This window comes from Gracilinanus agilis, chromosome 5 (genome assembly GCF_016433145.1).
Source record: "Gracilinanus agilis isolate LMUSP501 chromosome 5, AgileGrace, whole genome shotgun sequence".
NCBI lineage: Eukaryota > Metazoa > Chordata > Mammalia > Didelphimorphia > Didelphidae > Gracilinanus > Gracilinanus agilis.
The window spans coordinates 285600158-285616759 of NC_058134.1; the positions used below are offsets into that span (position 1 = coordinate 285600158).

A 16602-nucleotide genomic window follows, 5' to 3' on the forward strand; every position below is an offset into this window, starting at 1 on the left:
GAAGGAAGGAAGGAAGGAAGGAAGGAAGGAAGGAAGGAAGGAAGGAAGGAAGGAAGGAAGGAAGGGAAGGAGGGAGGGAGGGAGGGAGGAAGGAAGCATTTATTAATTGCTTACTATGTTCCAGGCACTCTCTAAGCACTTTACAAATTTTATCTCATTTGATCCTTACAAAAACCTTGGGAGATAGAAGCTAATATTATTTTCATTTTACAGATTAAGTGAGGCAAAAAAAAATTAAGTGACTTGCCAGGATCACCCAGCTAGTAAGGGTCTTAGGCTGGATTTGAACCCATTTCTTTCTGACTCCAGGCCCAGCACTCTATCCACTATGCCACTTGGCTGCTTCATAGGATATACTCTTTACCCCCCAACTTCTCTCTTGGATCTGCATAGGTCCCCTAGTCCCTGGGGGATGGGGAGACAGTTTCCCCACAGGTACCTTAGAACTTCCCTAGGTCCCACCTCACCTCTGTCTGCAAACAGCAGCCTGGCAGCTCCTGGCTGGTCACTTGGTCCCTTGAGCAGTCACAGGATCCAAGTTCCTCTAAGCATCCTGTCCGTGGTTAAATCAATTGGCTTCAGCTCTCCATATCAACCCTGTGCTCCTGTGTCTTAGGGAGCCACCCCTCCTTCCCTGACTGCACCCTCAGCCCTGGTTCGGTTCCGCTTGTCTGCTTCTCCTCCCAGGTCCTGGTCCCAGTCCACAGCCCCTTTTCCTGAGATCTGGCCTGTGTCTAGGCTAGTGGACCGAGTGGGTTTCAGAACCTTGCTGCCTTGGTTAGCTCCTCGGCTTGGAATTTCAGGACCACTGCCTCTGGGCAGCTCCTCTTCTCTGGTCAGCTGCTCTGAGTGGCTGCAGTTTTGATTACTAGCCCCCCCTCCTCTCCCCCAACCCCAGCACCTCTCCTCCCAGCCTGGGGTGATGGCCCTGCCTGCTGGCTGACTGACTCCTCCTCTTACAGAGAGCACTGGCTGAGAAGCCTCCCCTCCCTTCCCCCTTCCCTTTCTCTCCCCTCCCCACCCCTCCCCTGTTCCAGCTCTTCCTGACAGATAGCTGCTGGCCTTTCAAAAGAGAAGGAGAGCAGGATCAAGTAAGGGCTTTCTTCCCAAGAGTCCATTGGCAAAAATAGGGAAGGGAAATATGGGATGAAGACTTAGGAAGGTGCTGAAGATGGGCAGAGCTGACTGATGTCCGAGGAAACTTTACAAGTCAGAAGAGATGGGGTCAGAGACTTCAGACCAATTATCTAGCCCCTCTAGACTTCGGTTTCTTTATCACTAAAAGAGCAAGAATCATACTTAAAGGAGACAGCCAGGTGGCTCAGTGGATTGAGACCCAGGCCTAGAGATGGGAGGTCCTGGGTTCAAATCTATCCTCAGACACTTCCCAGCTGAGTGACCCTGGGCAAGTCACTCAACCCCCATTGCCTAACACTCACCACTCTTCTGCCCTGGAACCAATACACAGTATTGATTCTAAGATGGAAGGGAAGGGTTAAAAAAAGACTCAGAATTGAAAGCAGAAGTGCTTTTGAAATATGAAAGAGCTAAATAAATGTGTGCACCTATTTTGCCATCCATGTCAATTAACAAGTTTGGAAATGGAGGTTTTAAGTAATGATTACATTTATTTAAAATAAACCACTTTTTTTCCCAACAACTCTGTGAGGTAGATAATCATTCTGTCCATTTTAAAGGCCCAAAGAGGCCCGCAGTCCTGGGGCTAAGTTATGAGACCAGGAATTAACTCCAAGTCTCTTTTTCCCAATCTAGTGATGTCACCACCACACTATACATTTGCCCTTTATCACTTGAAGCCTCTAAATTTGTTTTTCTCCCTTCCTCCTTAAGGTACAAAGGTTAGTTTTGATTCAATGATTAAAGTCAGTATTTCAGAATGGGTACCTGGAATTAAATGATACCAAGAGTCGATGTCTCTTACAGGAAAGCAAAAATAAGGTTTGGAGAGACTGAAAAAAAGTTTGACTAACTAGAATTCAGTGATAATTTTCTGTTAATGGGAGAAAATGAAGGATGGAAGCAGGAATGATTAAGGTTAGAATTCAGGAAGCCTTATCTGTTAGGAAATTTGATTTTTCTAGGACAAAGAAAACTAAGGTCTCTGCTTTCTGAAGAACTTCAAACATAGGCTACATATGCTTCAGAAGTCTTGTTCTTAGGCATGGGCGGTGTGTGCTGGGTGGGATTCAATAAATGTCTTATTGATAAATGTCTATAATTACAGAGATCTAGTGATCACTATAGCAAAATCTAGGAAGATATGGTGGTATTAGTTGGATTAAAGCAATAGCTATGCGACCTTTGACAAGTCATTTTACTGTTGTATTCCTCAGGTTCATAATCTATAAAATGAGAAGAATTGGATAAAATAATTGTATTATATGATTTATTTGCTGCAGATAAGCCACTACCAGGAAAGCAGCATAACAGTGGAGTGAATGTTGCCTAGTTAGGAAGACCTGGGTTCAGATTTCAATACTGACACTATCTACATGACCTTGGGCTCTATTTACCTCCTAAGTCATAGGAGTGGAAATCTGCTTCATGGAAAGTATTCCTTCATGGGGAGGGTACTAGGCTTAAGTTCAAGAAAATTATAGTTCATATTACAGCTCATTAATTACAGCTTTTTTAAATTAATTTTTTAAATTAATTACAGCTCCATCCCAAGGTGAACACTGATAAATAGCAGTAATTCTTTCTTTAATCAGTTTTCAGGTTCCATGTCACAAAAGACCATATTCTATGAAGATTAGATAACTTCCAACAAAAGCTTCTCCTTCCACTTTGTTACTTGCTACAAAACTTCTTTTCTAACTCTCCACCATTTTTCTTAGCATCATACATAGGTCAAGGTATAGCTATTTCACTGCTAGGAGAAATGATATACTAAGAAACCTCGAATAGCAATGAGAACAATGGGGATAGGAACCAAAAGATCTTGCTTCAAACCCCAGCTTTGTCACTAACTAGCTCAGTGATCTTGGGCAAATCAATTCATATCCCTAGACCTCAGTTTCCTCATCTGTAAAATGGAGGAATTGAGACTAGATGATTTCTAAGTTTTCTGCCATCTCTTACAAAGTAAAATTGAATGAAGCCAAGTGCTTTTCTCCAAGTTGCAAGAGATAAAATTTAAAAACACAATCTTGGAACTGGAAGGGGTTTAAGAGATCAACTTGTTTCAATCCCTTCATTTTATAGATGAAAACAGTTGAAATCCAGAAGGAAATGAATTGCCTAAGGTCACAGAGCTGGTTAGTAGCAAAGCTGAGATTTTTGTCAAGTCTTTGAATGAAGAAAATGAGGCTCAAGTGAAAGAAGTTAATCAAAGACATTCTCAATGCATGAATCGATCAGCAAGTATTTATTAAGGGGTATAAGGTGTATCAGGTGAACTGGAACCTGTGGTGTGAGGGCTTCCCAAGCCCTTTTCATGGATGTTTATCTACCTTTGGATTCCATCTTTCACCAAACTCTCACCTGTGACTGCAAGAAGCTCTAGTACATACAGTGGCCATACATACCCTGGTAAAACCATCTTGCCAGAAAAGCTAACTCAGGTTGAGGGTCCTCAACTGACAGTCCTCAAACTAGTTGGTGAGTTGGTGGGGGAGGGTCTATCCTAAGTGTGTGAAGATTTCCCCCAGAAGAATGGGTGGATGAGAACAATTTGTCCCAATAGCTATAAAAGCAGCTGAACCAGGAACTGTGGAGGACTTAGAGCTGGGTCAGATACTGAAGACCCCCCCCCCAAAGGCATCTGCTGCATCTGAACCATCACCAGTCATCTTGACTTTTGCCTTGCCACTGAACTTTGAGGACCCTGGAAGAAAGAGTACAGCTGATGTCTTTGTGAAATTCTGTCTCACTTATATGCGATTCATGCCCAAGTCAACATGACCCCACGATGTCATTGGTTCTCTTTGAAGATAACAGGCAGAGAAGAACAATATTAAACGTTACTATGTGTTAGGTACTGTCCATACAAGTACAAGGAATGAAAGAAACCTTGTTCTTCATGAGTTTGTGTTCTTATGCCAAGTTCATATAAATGGGAATAGCATAAATAGAAATTTAAAAAATACAACAAAGTCTTGAAATCAAAGGTAGTTTGTGAGAAATAGTACTAGAAGTTGAGGGCTCAAAAAAGTCTTTATGCAGAAAATGGTCCTCGAGTTACATTGTACTTATTTTATTATTTTTAAACCCTTACCTTCTGCCTTAGAATCAATACCAAGAATCAGTTCCAAGACGGAAGAGATGTAAGGGCTAAGCAATGAGAGATTTGATCAGGATCACCCAGCCAGAAAGTATCTGAGGTCACATTTGAACCCAGGACTTCCTACTTCTAGACCTGGCTCTTTATCCACTGAGCCACCTAGCTGCCTCATCAAGGTTCATTCTAAAGGAAGGGAAAGATTTATGAGACAGAGGTAAGGAAGGAGTGCAGTCCAGGCATGGGGAATACCCAATGCAAAGGAATGGAGATGAGAGAAAACATCATGTGTGAGGAACAGAGGAGAAGATCAGTCTGTCTGGCCTTCAGAATGTGGATGGGAAAGTACTAGATAATCCAGAGAGGCTGAAAAGATTGTGGAGGGTTTTAAATAGTGCGCTTTATATTTTGTCCTGGAGGAATTAGGAAGCTAGTGGAGTCGATTCAGTGGTGGAGATATGTGGCCAAATATGGGCTTCAGGAAAATTACTTTGACAGAGGCGTGTAGGATAGGCTGGAGTGCAGGGAGGTCTGAGACGGGGGAAGCAGGATCAGAACTCAGATCTACGGAATCCTGCTATATCCTCCTTGAGATAAAGCCCAATCATTGGGTAAGGGGCTGCCTGCTGAGCTTTCTCAGCTCTAACAGATGCAACAGCCTCAACACAATAGGATCAGCTCAAGGCAAGTGGGGAGTGGAAGGTTGGGGTGACGTTTGGGATTGAAGGCAGAGAAGGAAGTCCATGAAAGAGGCCGCCCGGTGGGCAGACAGGGTCAGTCCCAGCCCCGCCAGAGCTCCTAAGAGTTGTCCAGTCAGCTGCTCAGCTCTGTGAGCTCAGACAGTAGGGCCAGGGAATGGGCAAGGGCAGTGAGTGAGAGGGAGTGGGGGGCGGTGTGTGAGCTGTAACCAACTGCTCTCAGAGAAAAGACCCCAGGCTATTTGCATTTATTTCCCCCCACCCCTTTGGTTTGGATCCATCGCTTGGGCTGGAGGGCCATTTCTGTCCCCTCCTCTAGGCCCCCATCGCCTTTGTATGGTCCTGAGCTAACCTGTTGGAACCATCTGCTGGGTGGTGTGAATGGGGCCAGGGACAGCGCTGCCTGCAGCCGGACACCATTAGTCTCTGGAGCAGAGAGGAGGGAGGCAACAGGCAGATTTATGGAGAGGCAATCTGTTCTCCCCAAAGCACCCTTAGCCAAGAGACAGAATGGTAATCCATCAGCCCCACTAATGAATTCATTAGTATTCCCAGTAATCCTGGCCCCCAAAGGGGACAATTGCATGTGTGCCTGATGAAGCAGGAGATGCCTTGTGGGGGCCACACAGGAGTTGAGGATCTTCCACCAAGACGGGCTTCAGAGATGACCTCCAAGATAGGAGCAGATTGTAGGCCAGACCTTTAAATATTTCTTTTCTTTTTCCTTTGGGGTTTTTTTTTCTTTCCTTTTTCCTTTCTTTTTTTTCTATCCACACATAAATATACATATGCATACACATGCATGGGTACCCCGCACATCAGTGCATACATATATAAATTCAATGGATGTATGCGTGCACATATATGTGTGTATATATGTGTGTGTGTATTTATAGAGGCATACATTTATTGGTATAGATCTAGCCATCTGCCCTAGAGATATCCCTGTGATGGACTGGACATATTCTAAGACAGGAATTCTTGATCTGAGAAAGATTCTGTGGACAGATTTCAGAAGGATAAGTGAACTTAGATGAGAAAAATGATGTCTTTATTTTGATTAACCTCCAAGTAAAATTTAGCATTTCATCCAACTGCGAATTTTTAAAAATTCTAAGAAATATTTCATAAGCTTCCAAAAAGCTAAAATGACCCATGACACAAAAACAATTTTAAAAATCCATTATCTGAAACCCAGGAGCCAAGGCGAAAACTTCAGGGGTGGGAGCTGGTGGCAAAAGGAGACAGATGAAAACTCATATTAATATTCTGCTGATAGCAATAATGACTTCCTCAAAACTCAAGTCATCATCCCTGTCTTAAGAGGTGATAATAGCAAAGCAAGGGAATGCCAACAAATTATAACAGGGGCTCTGTGAGCCTTAATACTACTCCAGTAACTGCAAAGAATTACCAGGAGCTTTATAACAGTGGCCATTGGGCTGTGTAACTGGCAATCCCATTGATCATGTGAACACCTCAGTCAGTGGGAAGAAAATTGCTTCTGTGAATCTAAGAAATAAATTGGGACAGTATAGAATTGCAGGGTGCTCCTACTGGAAAGCTTAACATGGAGGAGAGTGGAGTAAGGAACACTCTTTGGTGTTTTGGTATCACAGGAAAACAAGATACATCAGAATAAATGAGAAATACCAATATCCCACCTACTGAAATGAAAAAGCTTCTGGGAAAATGGTATGGACCACTTCAATTGTGCAGGCAGTGGACTAAAGACTTAAATACTTTCCTTATGCTTCAGAACCATATCATAACAAAAATAGAAACATATTTCCCCAGTCATGGGTCAGGGCTTCATACTGCTTTTTTGTTGGGGTTCCTTTTCAGGTATGTAGCCAATTATACTAATAGCACAATCATAAGAAATAATTTTATCCCAACAAATATATTATGAAATAAGGCAAAACTGAGGAGCTACAAAAATCCGAAGAGGGAAAAGTTGATGACCCCAAGGTCCTTGAAATGTTTCATTTGATGCAAACCCCAGAAATCATACCAAATAACAAAACAGACAGCAAAACCAGGATTAATATCTCAAAAAGATTTTCCAAAGGACATGGACATAGTCAGGAATTCCATAAAGACCTTATTTTAATTTGATGGCATGAATCCAATTAGCAAACCAATTGTGTCAAAACAGATTAATTCAAACAAGCTGGTATCTCCTATGGCCGTCATGAATGAATTGCCTTCTCCATACTATTTGACAGAAAGTGCGAAAACCTTTCAGGACCTGTGGATAGCAGTTGATATGGACAGACACAAGAGGAACGTAGAGCTAACAAATAATAACTTTAAGGAAAGATGTCAAACACCCCAATGGCAGAAATGTCTGGAGAAAACAGTTGAAAAATCATGGAAGGGCATTGCAAGATTACATATGTATCTAGTTGGTTCCTGCAGCCAAAAACCTGAATCCCAGACACATTGCCCAGCAAAAGGCAACAGAAAAGAAATGAATAGAAAGGAAAAAAAGAAAGCATGATTTAAAATGTTATACTAGAGGCCAGACATCAAGAAGCCATAGGTGATTGTCTGAAGGAGGATATGGAAAGTTTCTGGTTCTGTTTAACGAAATGAAAATGTAAGAAGGCTCCAAGGAAAAACAAAGTTTGTGCATTGTTAATATAATATAGCTATGCCAGTCAAATTGAAAAATAAGAGGGCCAGAGAAGATGGAAAATTATTGGCATGTGAATTAATACTAAAGAGTTGACAGCTTCCTCTCAGATTTGAAATATATCCCTACTTTTTTTTTATTTTTAAACCCTTAACTTCTGTGTATTGACTTATAGGTGGAAGAGTGGTAAAGGTAGGCAATGGGGGTCAAGTGACTTGCCCAGGGTCACACAGCTGGGAAGTGTCTGAGGCCGGATTTGAACCTAGGACCTCCCGTCTCTAGGCCTGGCTCTCAATCCACTGAGCTACCCAGCTGCCCCCTTTTTCTTTCTTTCTTTTTTTTTTAACTGGAAAGCATTATATAACTATTACCCAGGATGGGAACACCGGCAAGCCTTTCCCATATTATCCAAAATCCCTTCTGTGTATTTAAAACAAAGCATTCATAGCGAATATATTTTTAAGACCACTGTAAACATTTAGAAGAAAAGAATATATTAGCTGAAGAGTTTTTTTAAAGTGTATCACAAAGTCCAGGGGTTTGAAGAGTACAATTACCATTTTGGTCATTATTGAACAAGCTGCCGATAAGTGCCATGATATTCATATTTCTTTTGTTGATTAAAGGAAAGCCTTTGATTCATCCCCACACTCATAACTTATTCAGTTGCTTCAAATATACTCAAATCTTGGTACTCGACAGTTCCAGATGCATTGAATTGTGTATTCGACACACTGATGAGAAAAAAAAAATTGTCAAAGTTTTCAACATTTGTCGAAGCTCTTGCTAAAACTAGTTAGGGTCTTGATCTGGGGAGGCATATGTCCACTCCAGCCAAAACAAAGGATCACGTGTAATTCCAGGAGCATAAAGAAGAGCTTCGCTGAGGAGCTTCAGGAACTTCAAAGCAATAGCTAGTGGTCAGGAGTTTTCAACAGGTGAGAAGAAGGCAAAGGAGGACATCCCTACTTTATGAATCAAGAAAATGGGTGCAAAATGGGTGGGAGTGCAAAACTTTCTTGCAAAATATCACCCTGATAAATTTTTAACAAGCAGAATTATAAATTTATTAAATGACCAAACGTTTCCCATTTTAGAAGAATTTTGAAACTGCAAACAAAAAACAAACAGCATTGGCAAGGTTTCTTGTGAAGCTTACACCTGGAGAATAGCAAGCAAGGTTCAGCGGTGGAAAGGGACAGAAAAGAGAAAGAGAAAGAACTGCAGCAGGGCTCTTGCCCTCAGATATTGTGGAAGGAGGCTCCTCTTCCAGACAAAAATATTTCTTCATCCCACCATCCCCTTGGGCTCTGAATTCCTCTCAATATGTATAAACTTAAGTTAAAATTATTTTAATCTAATTCTTGTTTTTATGTCTATATATCATTAATGTTCATTTAGTAAAATACAGCTCCAAAAATGCATATATTAAATATATGAGTTAAAAATATCTGAGTTTTCTAGGTGTCTGGAACAGACTAATTCAATTTGTATTATTATTTATGTGGAAAATTCACTTGGTATTCTGACCTTTTTGGAACTCATCCTGCCTTCTGGGATGAATTAATGACGAGTACCAAGATACTGCTTGTATAAGGAGACCTAAATATAATAAGAACACCAAAGTATTCTATGTCCATATGGGAAATTGGCATCAAAAATTTTTTAAACTCTTACCTTCTGCCTATTGGAAACATTACCTGTGTATTAGTTCCAAGGTAGAAGAGTGCTAAGGGCTAGGCAATGGGGCTTAAGAGACTTGCACAGGGTCATATAGCTGGGAAGTGTCTGAGGGCAGATTTGAACGCAGGACCTCCCATCTCTAGATCTGGCTCTCAATCCACTGAGCCACCCAACTGCCCCTATTGTCACCAGTTTAGAATAAGCCATTAACCAAAACAAATTATCCATAACTGATAGAAAATTTGGAAACTTTTAGGGAAAGAAATTTAAGTGTAGTTTTGCCTAGCTTTAAATTCATTATGACATTTCCTAAATAGAATTAAACATGGATTCCAAATTAAAGAAGCATTATATGCATGGATAACCCAGATTGAATTGCCTGCCTATACCAGGAAGGGAAGGGAAAGGAGGGAAGGAGGAAAGTTTGATCACATAACTTAGGAAAACTCACATGGAAATTCAACATTACATTTAAGTGGTAAAAATGCAAATAAAATTGATATGTTTTTAATTTAAACCCTTACCTTCTGTCTTAGAATCACTAAGACAGAAACGTAGTAAGGGCTAGGCAATGGGGGTTAAGTGACTTACCCAGGATCACACAGCTAGGAAGTGTCTGAGGGCAGATTTGAACTCAGGACCTCCCATCTCTAGGTCTGGCTCTCAGTCTACCAAGCTGCCCCCAAATAAAAATGTATAATTTTAAAAAACAGAGAAGCATCCTATTAAACCATCTTGATGAACAATAGGACTCCATGAAAAACATGACAAAAAAGATTTCTTCATCTTATAGAATCTTCCTCAAATTATATAAAAAGTTCATTTACATTCAACAAATGTAAAATTATTGAGGTATGTGTAAGAAAGACAGACTAAAAGAATTTGAGCTTAAATCAGGAATTTTCATTGAATTAATGGATGAAGATGATAACTTCTTCTCTTCTAGTCATTCCATTCTGAGCCCAAAGATATCAAAGAGAAGGCTGTGGCTGAGTCCATTAACATTAAGAGACATACTAGTAGCTAGAATCAAAGCTAAATGGGGAAAAAACGATTAAAGTGATTAACATCGCCTAACAGTAGTCTTAACATCCAATTTCAGAACTATAAAGTGAACCCTAAGATTTGCAAAGGATTCTACTAATGAAATCCCTCAGATTGTTATAGAAATGTTAACATTTCTTTGCCAAATAGAAGGAAGGGGATTGATGCACATTCTGAAAACCCATGATAGACACTTACATGACAGACCTACAGAAATAAAAGGAACACAACAATGGAGGAAAATAACAGATCAACACCATTGGATGTGTCAAATGGAAATGAATGAAGTTTGCCTCTGGGATCGAGTCTGAAAAAACTAAGATCTGATATAGGGATATAAGCAGTATCTGTGATTTCATTGGTATGGGAACTCTGAAATGAGGAAACTCCCTTTACAAATATAGGATAGAACCTTCTCTGAAATTTAAGAGCTAAATTAATTTAAGTGACTTGTCCAGGGTCCCAGAGTCATAATATGTGAATGGTAAGACTTGAACTCAGGTCTTTCTGGATGTAGGTCCAGCTTTCCATGCACTACTCCATGGTTACCCTACCTACCAGGATGGCTTGTTGTGAGGATCAAAGATAATGGGTTTGCAAGTTTTGAAAACTCTCAGATTCTACATAGAAATGTAGCTATAACTTTGTAATTTAGTTTCTCTCAGGCAAATCTTCTAGCGACCGCAAGGTCCTCAGATTTTCTTTCTATTATGATAATGATAATAGAGCTTTTTTATAGAGTTCTTACTTTGTGCTTCCCCTATCACTGCTTCAGAGCAATTTAAGGAGATTCCTATGTGGATGTGGGAAGCTTTTGACTCCATTTAAAAGACTTATGTGAGAGGAAACATATAGAGTGTCATTCTCCTATAATAAAGGGAACTTTGGCCATCAGCCCAGATCATTTAGAAAAATATTAAAACCTCACAGTTGTATGGCACTTTGTCATAACTACATGGAAGAGGCAGGACAGGAATGACTATTCCAACATATCAAGTAAAGAGATTGTGGCTTGGAGACTTACCCACAGTTACATGTCAAGATGCAAAATCTGAGACCTAATTCCCTCTCCGATCCACCTCTGCAGAATTATGGGGACATAAAAGTCCCCTGTAGGTACCTATGAACTTAAAGGGTCTTGAACCATGTTAAACCATCAATTTATAGCTAGAAAAGATTTTAGAGATCATCTCAACTCAACCTCTCTTTGGCAAATGAGGAAATGAAATCCCAGAGAGAAAAAGTGATTTGCTCAGAATGACAAAGATATTAAATAGATCTCTCATTTTAAGTCCAGGGTTGTTTACACTGAAACAAGTTGCTGTCTTTACCTCATCTCTGTGTATTTCTCAGTCTTTTCCTACTCTAGTTGGACTAGGAGAGATCTTAGGAACTGAAACAGGGGACTAAGTTTTAGAACACCTGAGAGTCATTTTCAGAATGGCTTCTGCCTTTGTACAAGACAGACCACAACTTCCCCTTCATTGTTAAGACATGCCACCAAATTCCACATCATGCGAGAATTCAAGATGCTTTCCCTAAGGGCTTCTGAGACTGATGTTCTTATCTTCCCTGGTCCCAGATCTACTACCCAATTACTAAGCCATTTCCATGCTACGCCAACAAACTCATTCCTCCTCCCTAGTCCTCCACTCTAAGAATCACTACCATTCCCAAAAACGATGCAGTAATTACTTTCCTATAACTTCAGTCACTCTTTTTTCTGAGTTCCCTGATGACCACACCCCTCTCTTACAAATTCCAGAAGGAGGAAAGGGCACTAATAATTGGGATATCAGGAAAGGTTTCCCAAAGGAAGTAAAACTGAGGACCTTCCAGATCATTAGAAAGAAGCCTTTCCTATCTATGTTGTCTTCCTTTATTGGACCTAAGTTCCTTGAGGGTCGTGACTGTCTTGCCTATATTTTTTAATCTCCCTAAATTTTTTACAGTTCATGTTCACATGCACGTTTCAATTGTTGTTCAATAGTTTCAGTCATTTCCAATTCTTTGTGACCCCTTTTGAGGTTTTCTTGGCTAAGGCACTGGAATGATTTTCCATTTCCTTCTCCAACTCATTTGATGAGGAAATGGAGGTAAACAAAGTTAAGTAATTTGCCCAGGGCCACCCAGCTGCTAAGTGTCTGGCCAGATTTGAACTCAGGTATTTCTGATTCCAGGACTGGCACTCTATGTCCTGTAACATATTACTGCCCATCTGGCACATAGCAGCCATTTAAGAAATGCTTTTTCATTCATTCTATTATCCTATTATTAAAGCCAGAGAATATCTCTCTCATAGGTTCTTGGAGTTGAGGTTAATAAGAAGGGAATGACAAGGAGGGAGTCTAACTCATGGATAGTGATAAAAGAATGAAATTTATATAGAAAGGGAAGAAATTCCTCCATCATGTTTATTAAATACTTAGTAAATATTGCTATTCTAGGAGTTTTTTTAACTTGAAGTTTATGATTTTGTCTCTCTACTAAATTACAATTATACATGCATATAATTGTTAGTAAAATGGTTTCCTTCATAATCCTATGTATTTTATTTTATCATTTAAAAACATGATTCCGAGAAGGGATCTGTATAATTAGATTTTTTCTCCCCAAGGCTCTAAATCCCAGCTTCCCGTGTTCCTTCTCATATTAGGTGTTAACATAGGGAGGATATAAGTTTTGTGTAGCTCCATCCCCTCTCTCTTTCCCCTGATCATGGTTTGTGGAGGTGGGGTGAGGTGAGAGGCAGGAAAGTTTTACTCAGGTTTTACTTCTATTTCTTTTTTTTTCCTCTCCAAGTGATTATTAATAAATCTTTAAAAATGTAATACTTGGAGTTATTGGATATTAATTGAAATCTTACACATCCATGGCTTTACCAAACCATGGCCCAAGGGGTCAGTCTAGTATATACAAAATCTTAGGAATCTCTGGTCTATCCTCAGAGTCTCCCCTTCCATTCAGTTTGGCAAACTTCCATTGAGTTTCTACTGAGTCTTTCAATAAATACTCTATTAAAGTTCCAGATCGAGTCTGAGAATGCAAAAATGAACCAGACACTCTTTTTAGGATGCTGAGTTCCCTCAGAGGAATCCCTGTAAACCTCAGAGTGATATTGGGGTTTAAGGCCATTAGTCTTCCCTTGTGGATTTCTCAATTTTTAATTAATTTTTCTTAAATTGCTGGAGCAGAAACTAATCTCAAAGAACTAATAACAATAATAATAATAATGACAATAATAGTAATAATTTACACTTCTATAGGTAGTATATTGAATTTTTTAAAGTACCAAGTCCTGTGATCTTTTAGGTATACTATATTACTTATTCTTCTCCAGACTTCTGTCACCTCTCCCTCTTCAGCTAACCTGATTCAACAATGACCCACTGAGTGGCCAGTAGTCAAGGCCAAAAAAGACAGTGTGGTATAGTAGCAATGGGAGTCAGAAGACCTGGCTTCTTTCCCCAGTTTTGTAATTGATTTTCTGTGTGGCCTTGGAAAGTCCCTTCCCTTTTCTAGGCTTCAGATTCCTTGACCATAAAATAAGTGTCCTGGGAATTGAGCAACCATAATTCCAGGTGAGCAGTGATATGAAGGACTCAGGGGGCAATATATATTGGGCATGGCCAATGTGGGAAGTTAATTTGCTTGACTATACATATTTGTTAAAAAGTTATTGTTTCTCTTTCATCACCCCAATGGGAGAAAATAAATTGATGTTCATTATTTTTTTTAGATAAGTGTAGGAAAAAACAAGTTAACAGTACATTTTAAAAGAAAATAAAGAGGTTTGACCAAATGACTTCTATGACTTTTCTCAGTTCTACTATTCTTTTTCCAGGACCCTAGACCAAAGGGCAGCTAGGGGCTGGGCATCCTGCTCAGAAAACATCACTTCAGAATCTGTCAATAGAAAAGGTGTTCATAGAAATGTTATTCTGACAGCAAATGGACAAGAGATTCCCTCCATTGCTGGAATCCCAATTACTGGGGCAGAAGTATCCAGCTCCAACTCCCTCAGGCTTCAGAGACATTCCACGTTCTCCAGGGAAGAGCCAAGACAGAGCTTCTGCCTGTTCACAGCTGCTGTTCAAAGTACTTGGGAAAAGAGCTCTTTTTGTACCCCAAGTAAGTATCATAAACCTGGCCTGAGGCAAGTGAAGTGAAGCATGTTCTCATAAATGTTAAAGTGAAGTATTCTAAGAAAGTCACTCAAGATCTGGATTCCCTGAGTCCAAAAGCCTAGGAAGAATATAGAATATATTGGACTTAGGAGGTAGCCTAGCTGGGGATTAAGAAATAGGGATAAATTCTTCTTAGCTAGAAGTATGCTGGTAAATGTTTCACAAGCAGCTAGGAGGGAGTGGGGGGGCGGGGGCGGGCTGGAGAAGGGAGAAAGAGAACAAGAAATGGACCCATGACAAACTTTTCAAGTTTAATCTACATTATTACTATTTCCTCTATCACTTTCATAAGTCTAAGCAATCAACAAAACAATAAATCAAACTATGATTTGTGGCATTTGCTGATTTCTGTGTGGGACATGCTCACAAACACAACAGCACATCCCAGATCCCAGCCCACCATGGGGTAGCTTCCTATTTTAATTATTCTTGCTTACTGAGTGTTCAGCTAGTGTTAACTATACTGCCGAAGGTCTGAAAGCACTTTCAGCACCCTCTAAATTTGGCACCCTGAGGACAAGGCCATGATACCCTGCCCTAGTTAGGACTCTGAGCCTAAATTTCCTGACTCAGTTCAATTCAACAATTGAAAATTTGCATTAAGTGCCTCGCCAAGGAAATGCCCTAGACCATTTTTTGTCCACTTTAGCATACTTCCTTTTTTTAACATGATTTTTTTTTACTATGGCAATGGTATCATATAATTTTCTAAACCATTATCTTCTGTATTGGCTCCAAGGCAGAAGTCTGGTAAGAGCTAGGCAATGGGGGTTAAGTGACTTGCCCAGGGTCACACAGCTAGGAAGTGTCTGAGGCCAGATTTGAATCTAGGACCTCCCATCTCTAGGCCTGGCTCTCAATCCACTGAACCACCCAGCTGCCCCCCTATTATATAATGTTTATCATCTTGGTCTTCCTTTCTTGCCTCTGAACAAGACCAGAAGGGAAGCATTTGCAACTTTTACATACTTGAGGGGGACTCCAGGATTATCACCAACAGCTTGACCAACCAAATACAGCAACCAAAACCTCATTGTTTTCCCCTAAAGAATTCAAGCAACCTTCATTGGGAATAAGTTTTTTTTTTTCCCTCTTCTTAATTAACTGAACTCTCACACACTTCCTGATGGCTAATTGGCTGCTTGGCTCCTACACCAAATTTTTCCAAGATAATCCTTTTTGCTTGGGATGATCCTCCAAATGAGTTGATCTTCAGGGCAATGTCTGAGCAGGCTTTCTTATGCTGTTTCTCACAACCCTTTTGGTCTCTTCTGTACCTGCAGAGCTTTCTAGCTGTATGAAAACCATGGCACTTACCCATGATGCTGCTGTCCAGGCCAAGAGAAAAGAGAGAAGGCAATATTTCCTTATAAAATAGTAACCCCTTCCCTACTCCTATTCCCAAATTTCCAGATGACGAACCTGCATCTGGAGTATTTTTCGAGTCTGTCCAAGTGGGAACTGATAAAAAGGAGTTCTGATAAACTGATAAAAAAGATGTTCAGTAACTTTTCTTGTATAGTGGTCTCCTTTCAGTCTGGAGAAGGGAGAAGGAGAAGGAGGAAAGCATTTATTAAGCATCTAGTACATGCAAAGCACTGGGCTAAGTAAGCATTTGGTAATCTAATCCCATTTGAAACCTATGGCTCCCTTCTCAGAGTAATGTTTTTAAATAATCTGGTGAAGATGTTCAATCTCAATGAAAGGTTAGTGAAAATGAACGTGTAAATTTTTTTCCCATCTAAGTTCTTGCATCCCTCTGAAATCTAGCCATCCACTCACTGCGGAGATGTGGAGCCCAGATTTAGAACTTCTACACTTGATACTTGTCTAGGCCAGCTGAGGAAAGCACCATTGAGATTCACCATTAAGCATTTCTTGCTGGTGTTGAAATCATCATTATGGGAAGGAAAAGCAAGCAGTGATGAGAGTAAGGTCTCTCCAAAGGCAGTTAGGATTTATTTAATTTAATTCAACTCAACAAACATTTAGTAAGTACTTCACCTCACAAGGCATTCTTTAAGTGCTGGAGGATGAGGTCTACCCTTGAAGTTGTATGATATGACCTGCACCCTCACAAGGACAAATACCTAATGAAAGTTAGAATATGAT

The 16602-nt window shown here is 40.2% G+C and overlaps 1 pseudogene; it reads right to left on the reverse strand.

Moving 5' to 3' along the window:
• Positions 1-15392: 15392 nt before the first annotated feature.
• Positions 15393-15811, reverse strand: LOC123250436 (annotated as a pseudogene).
• Between the last annotated feature and the right edge of the window lie 791 nt (positions 15812-16602).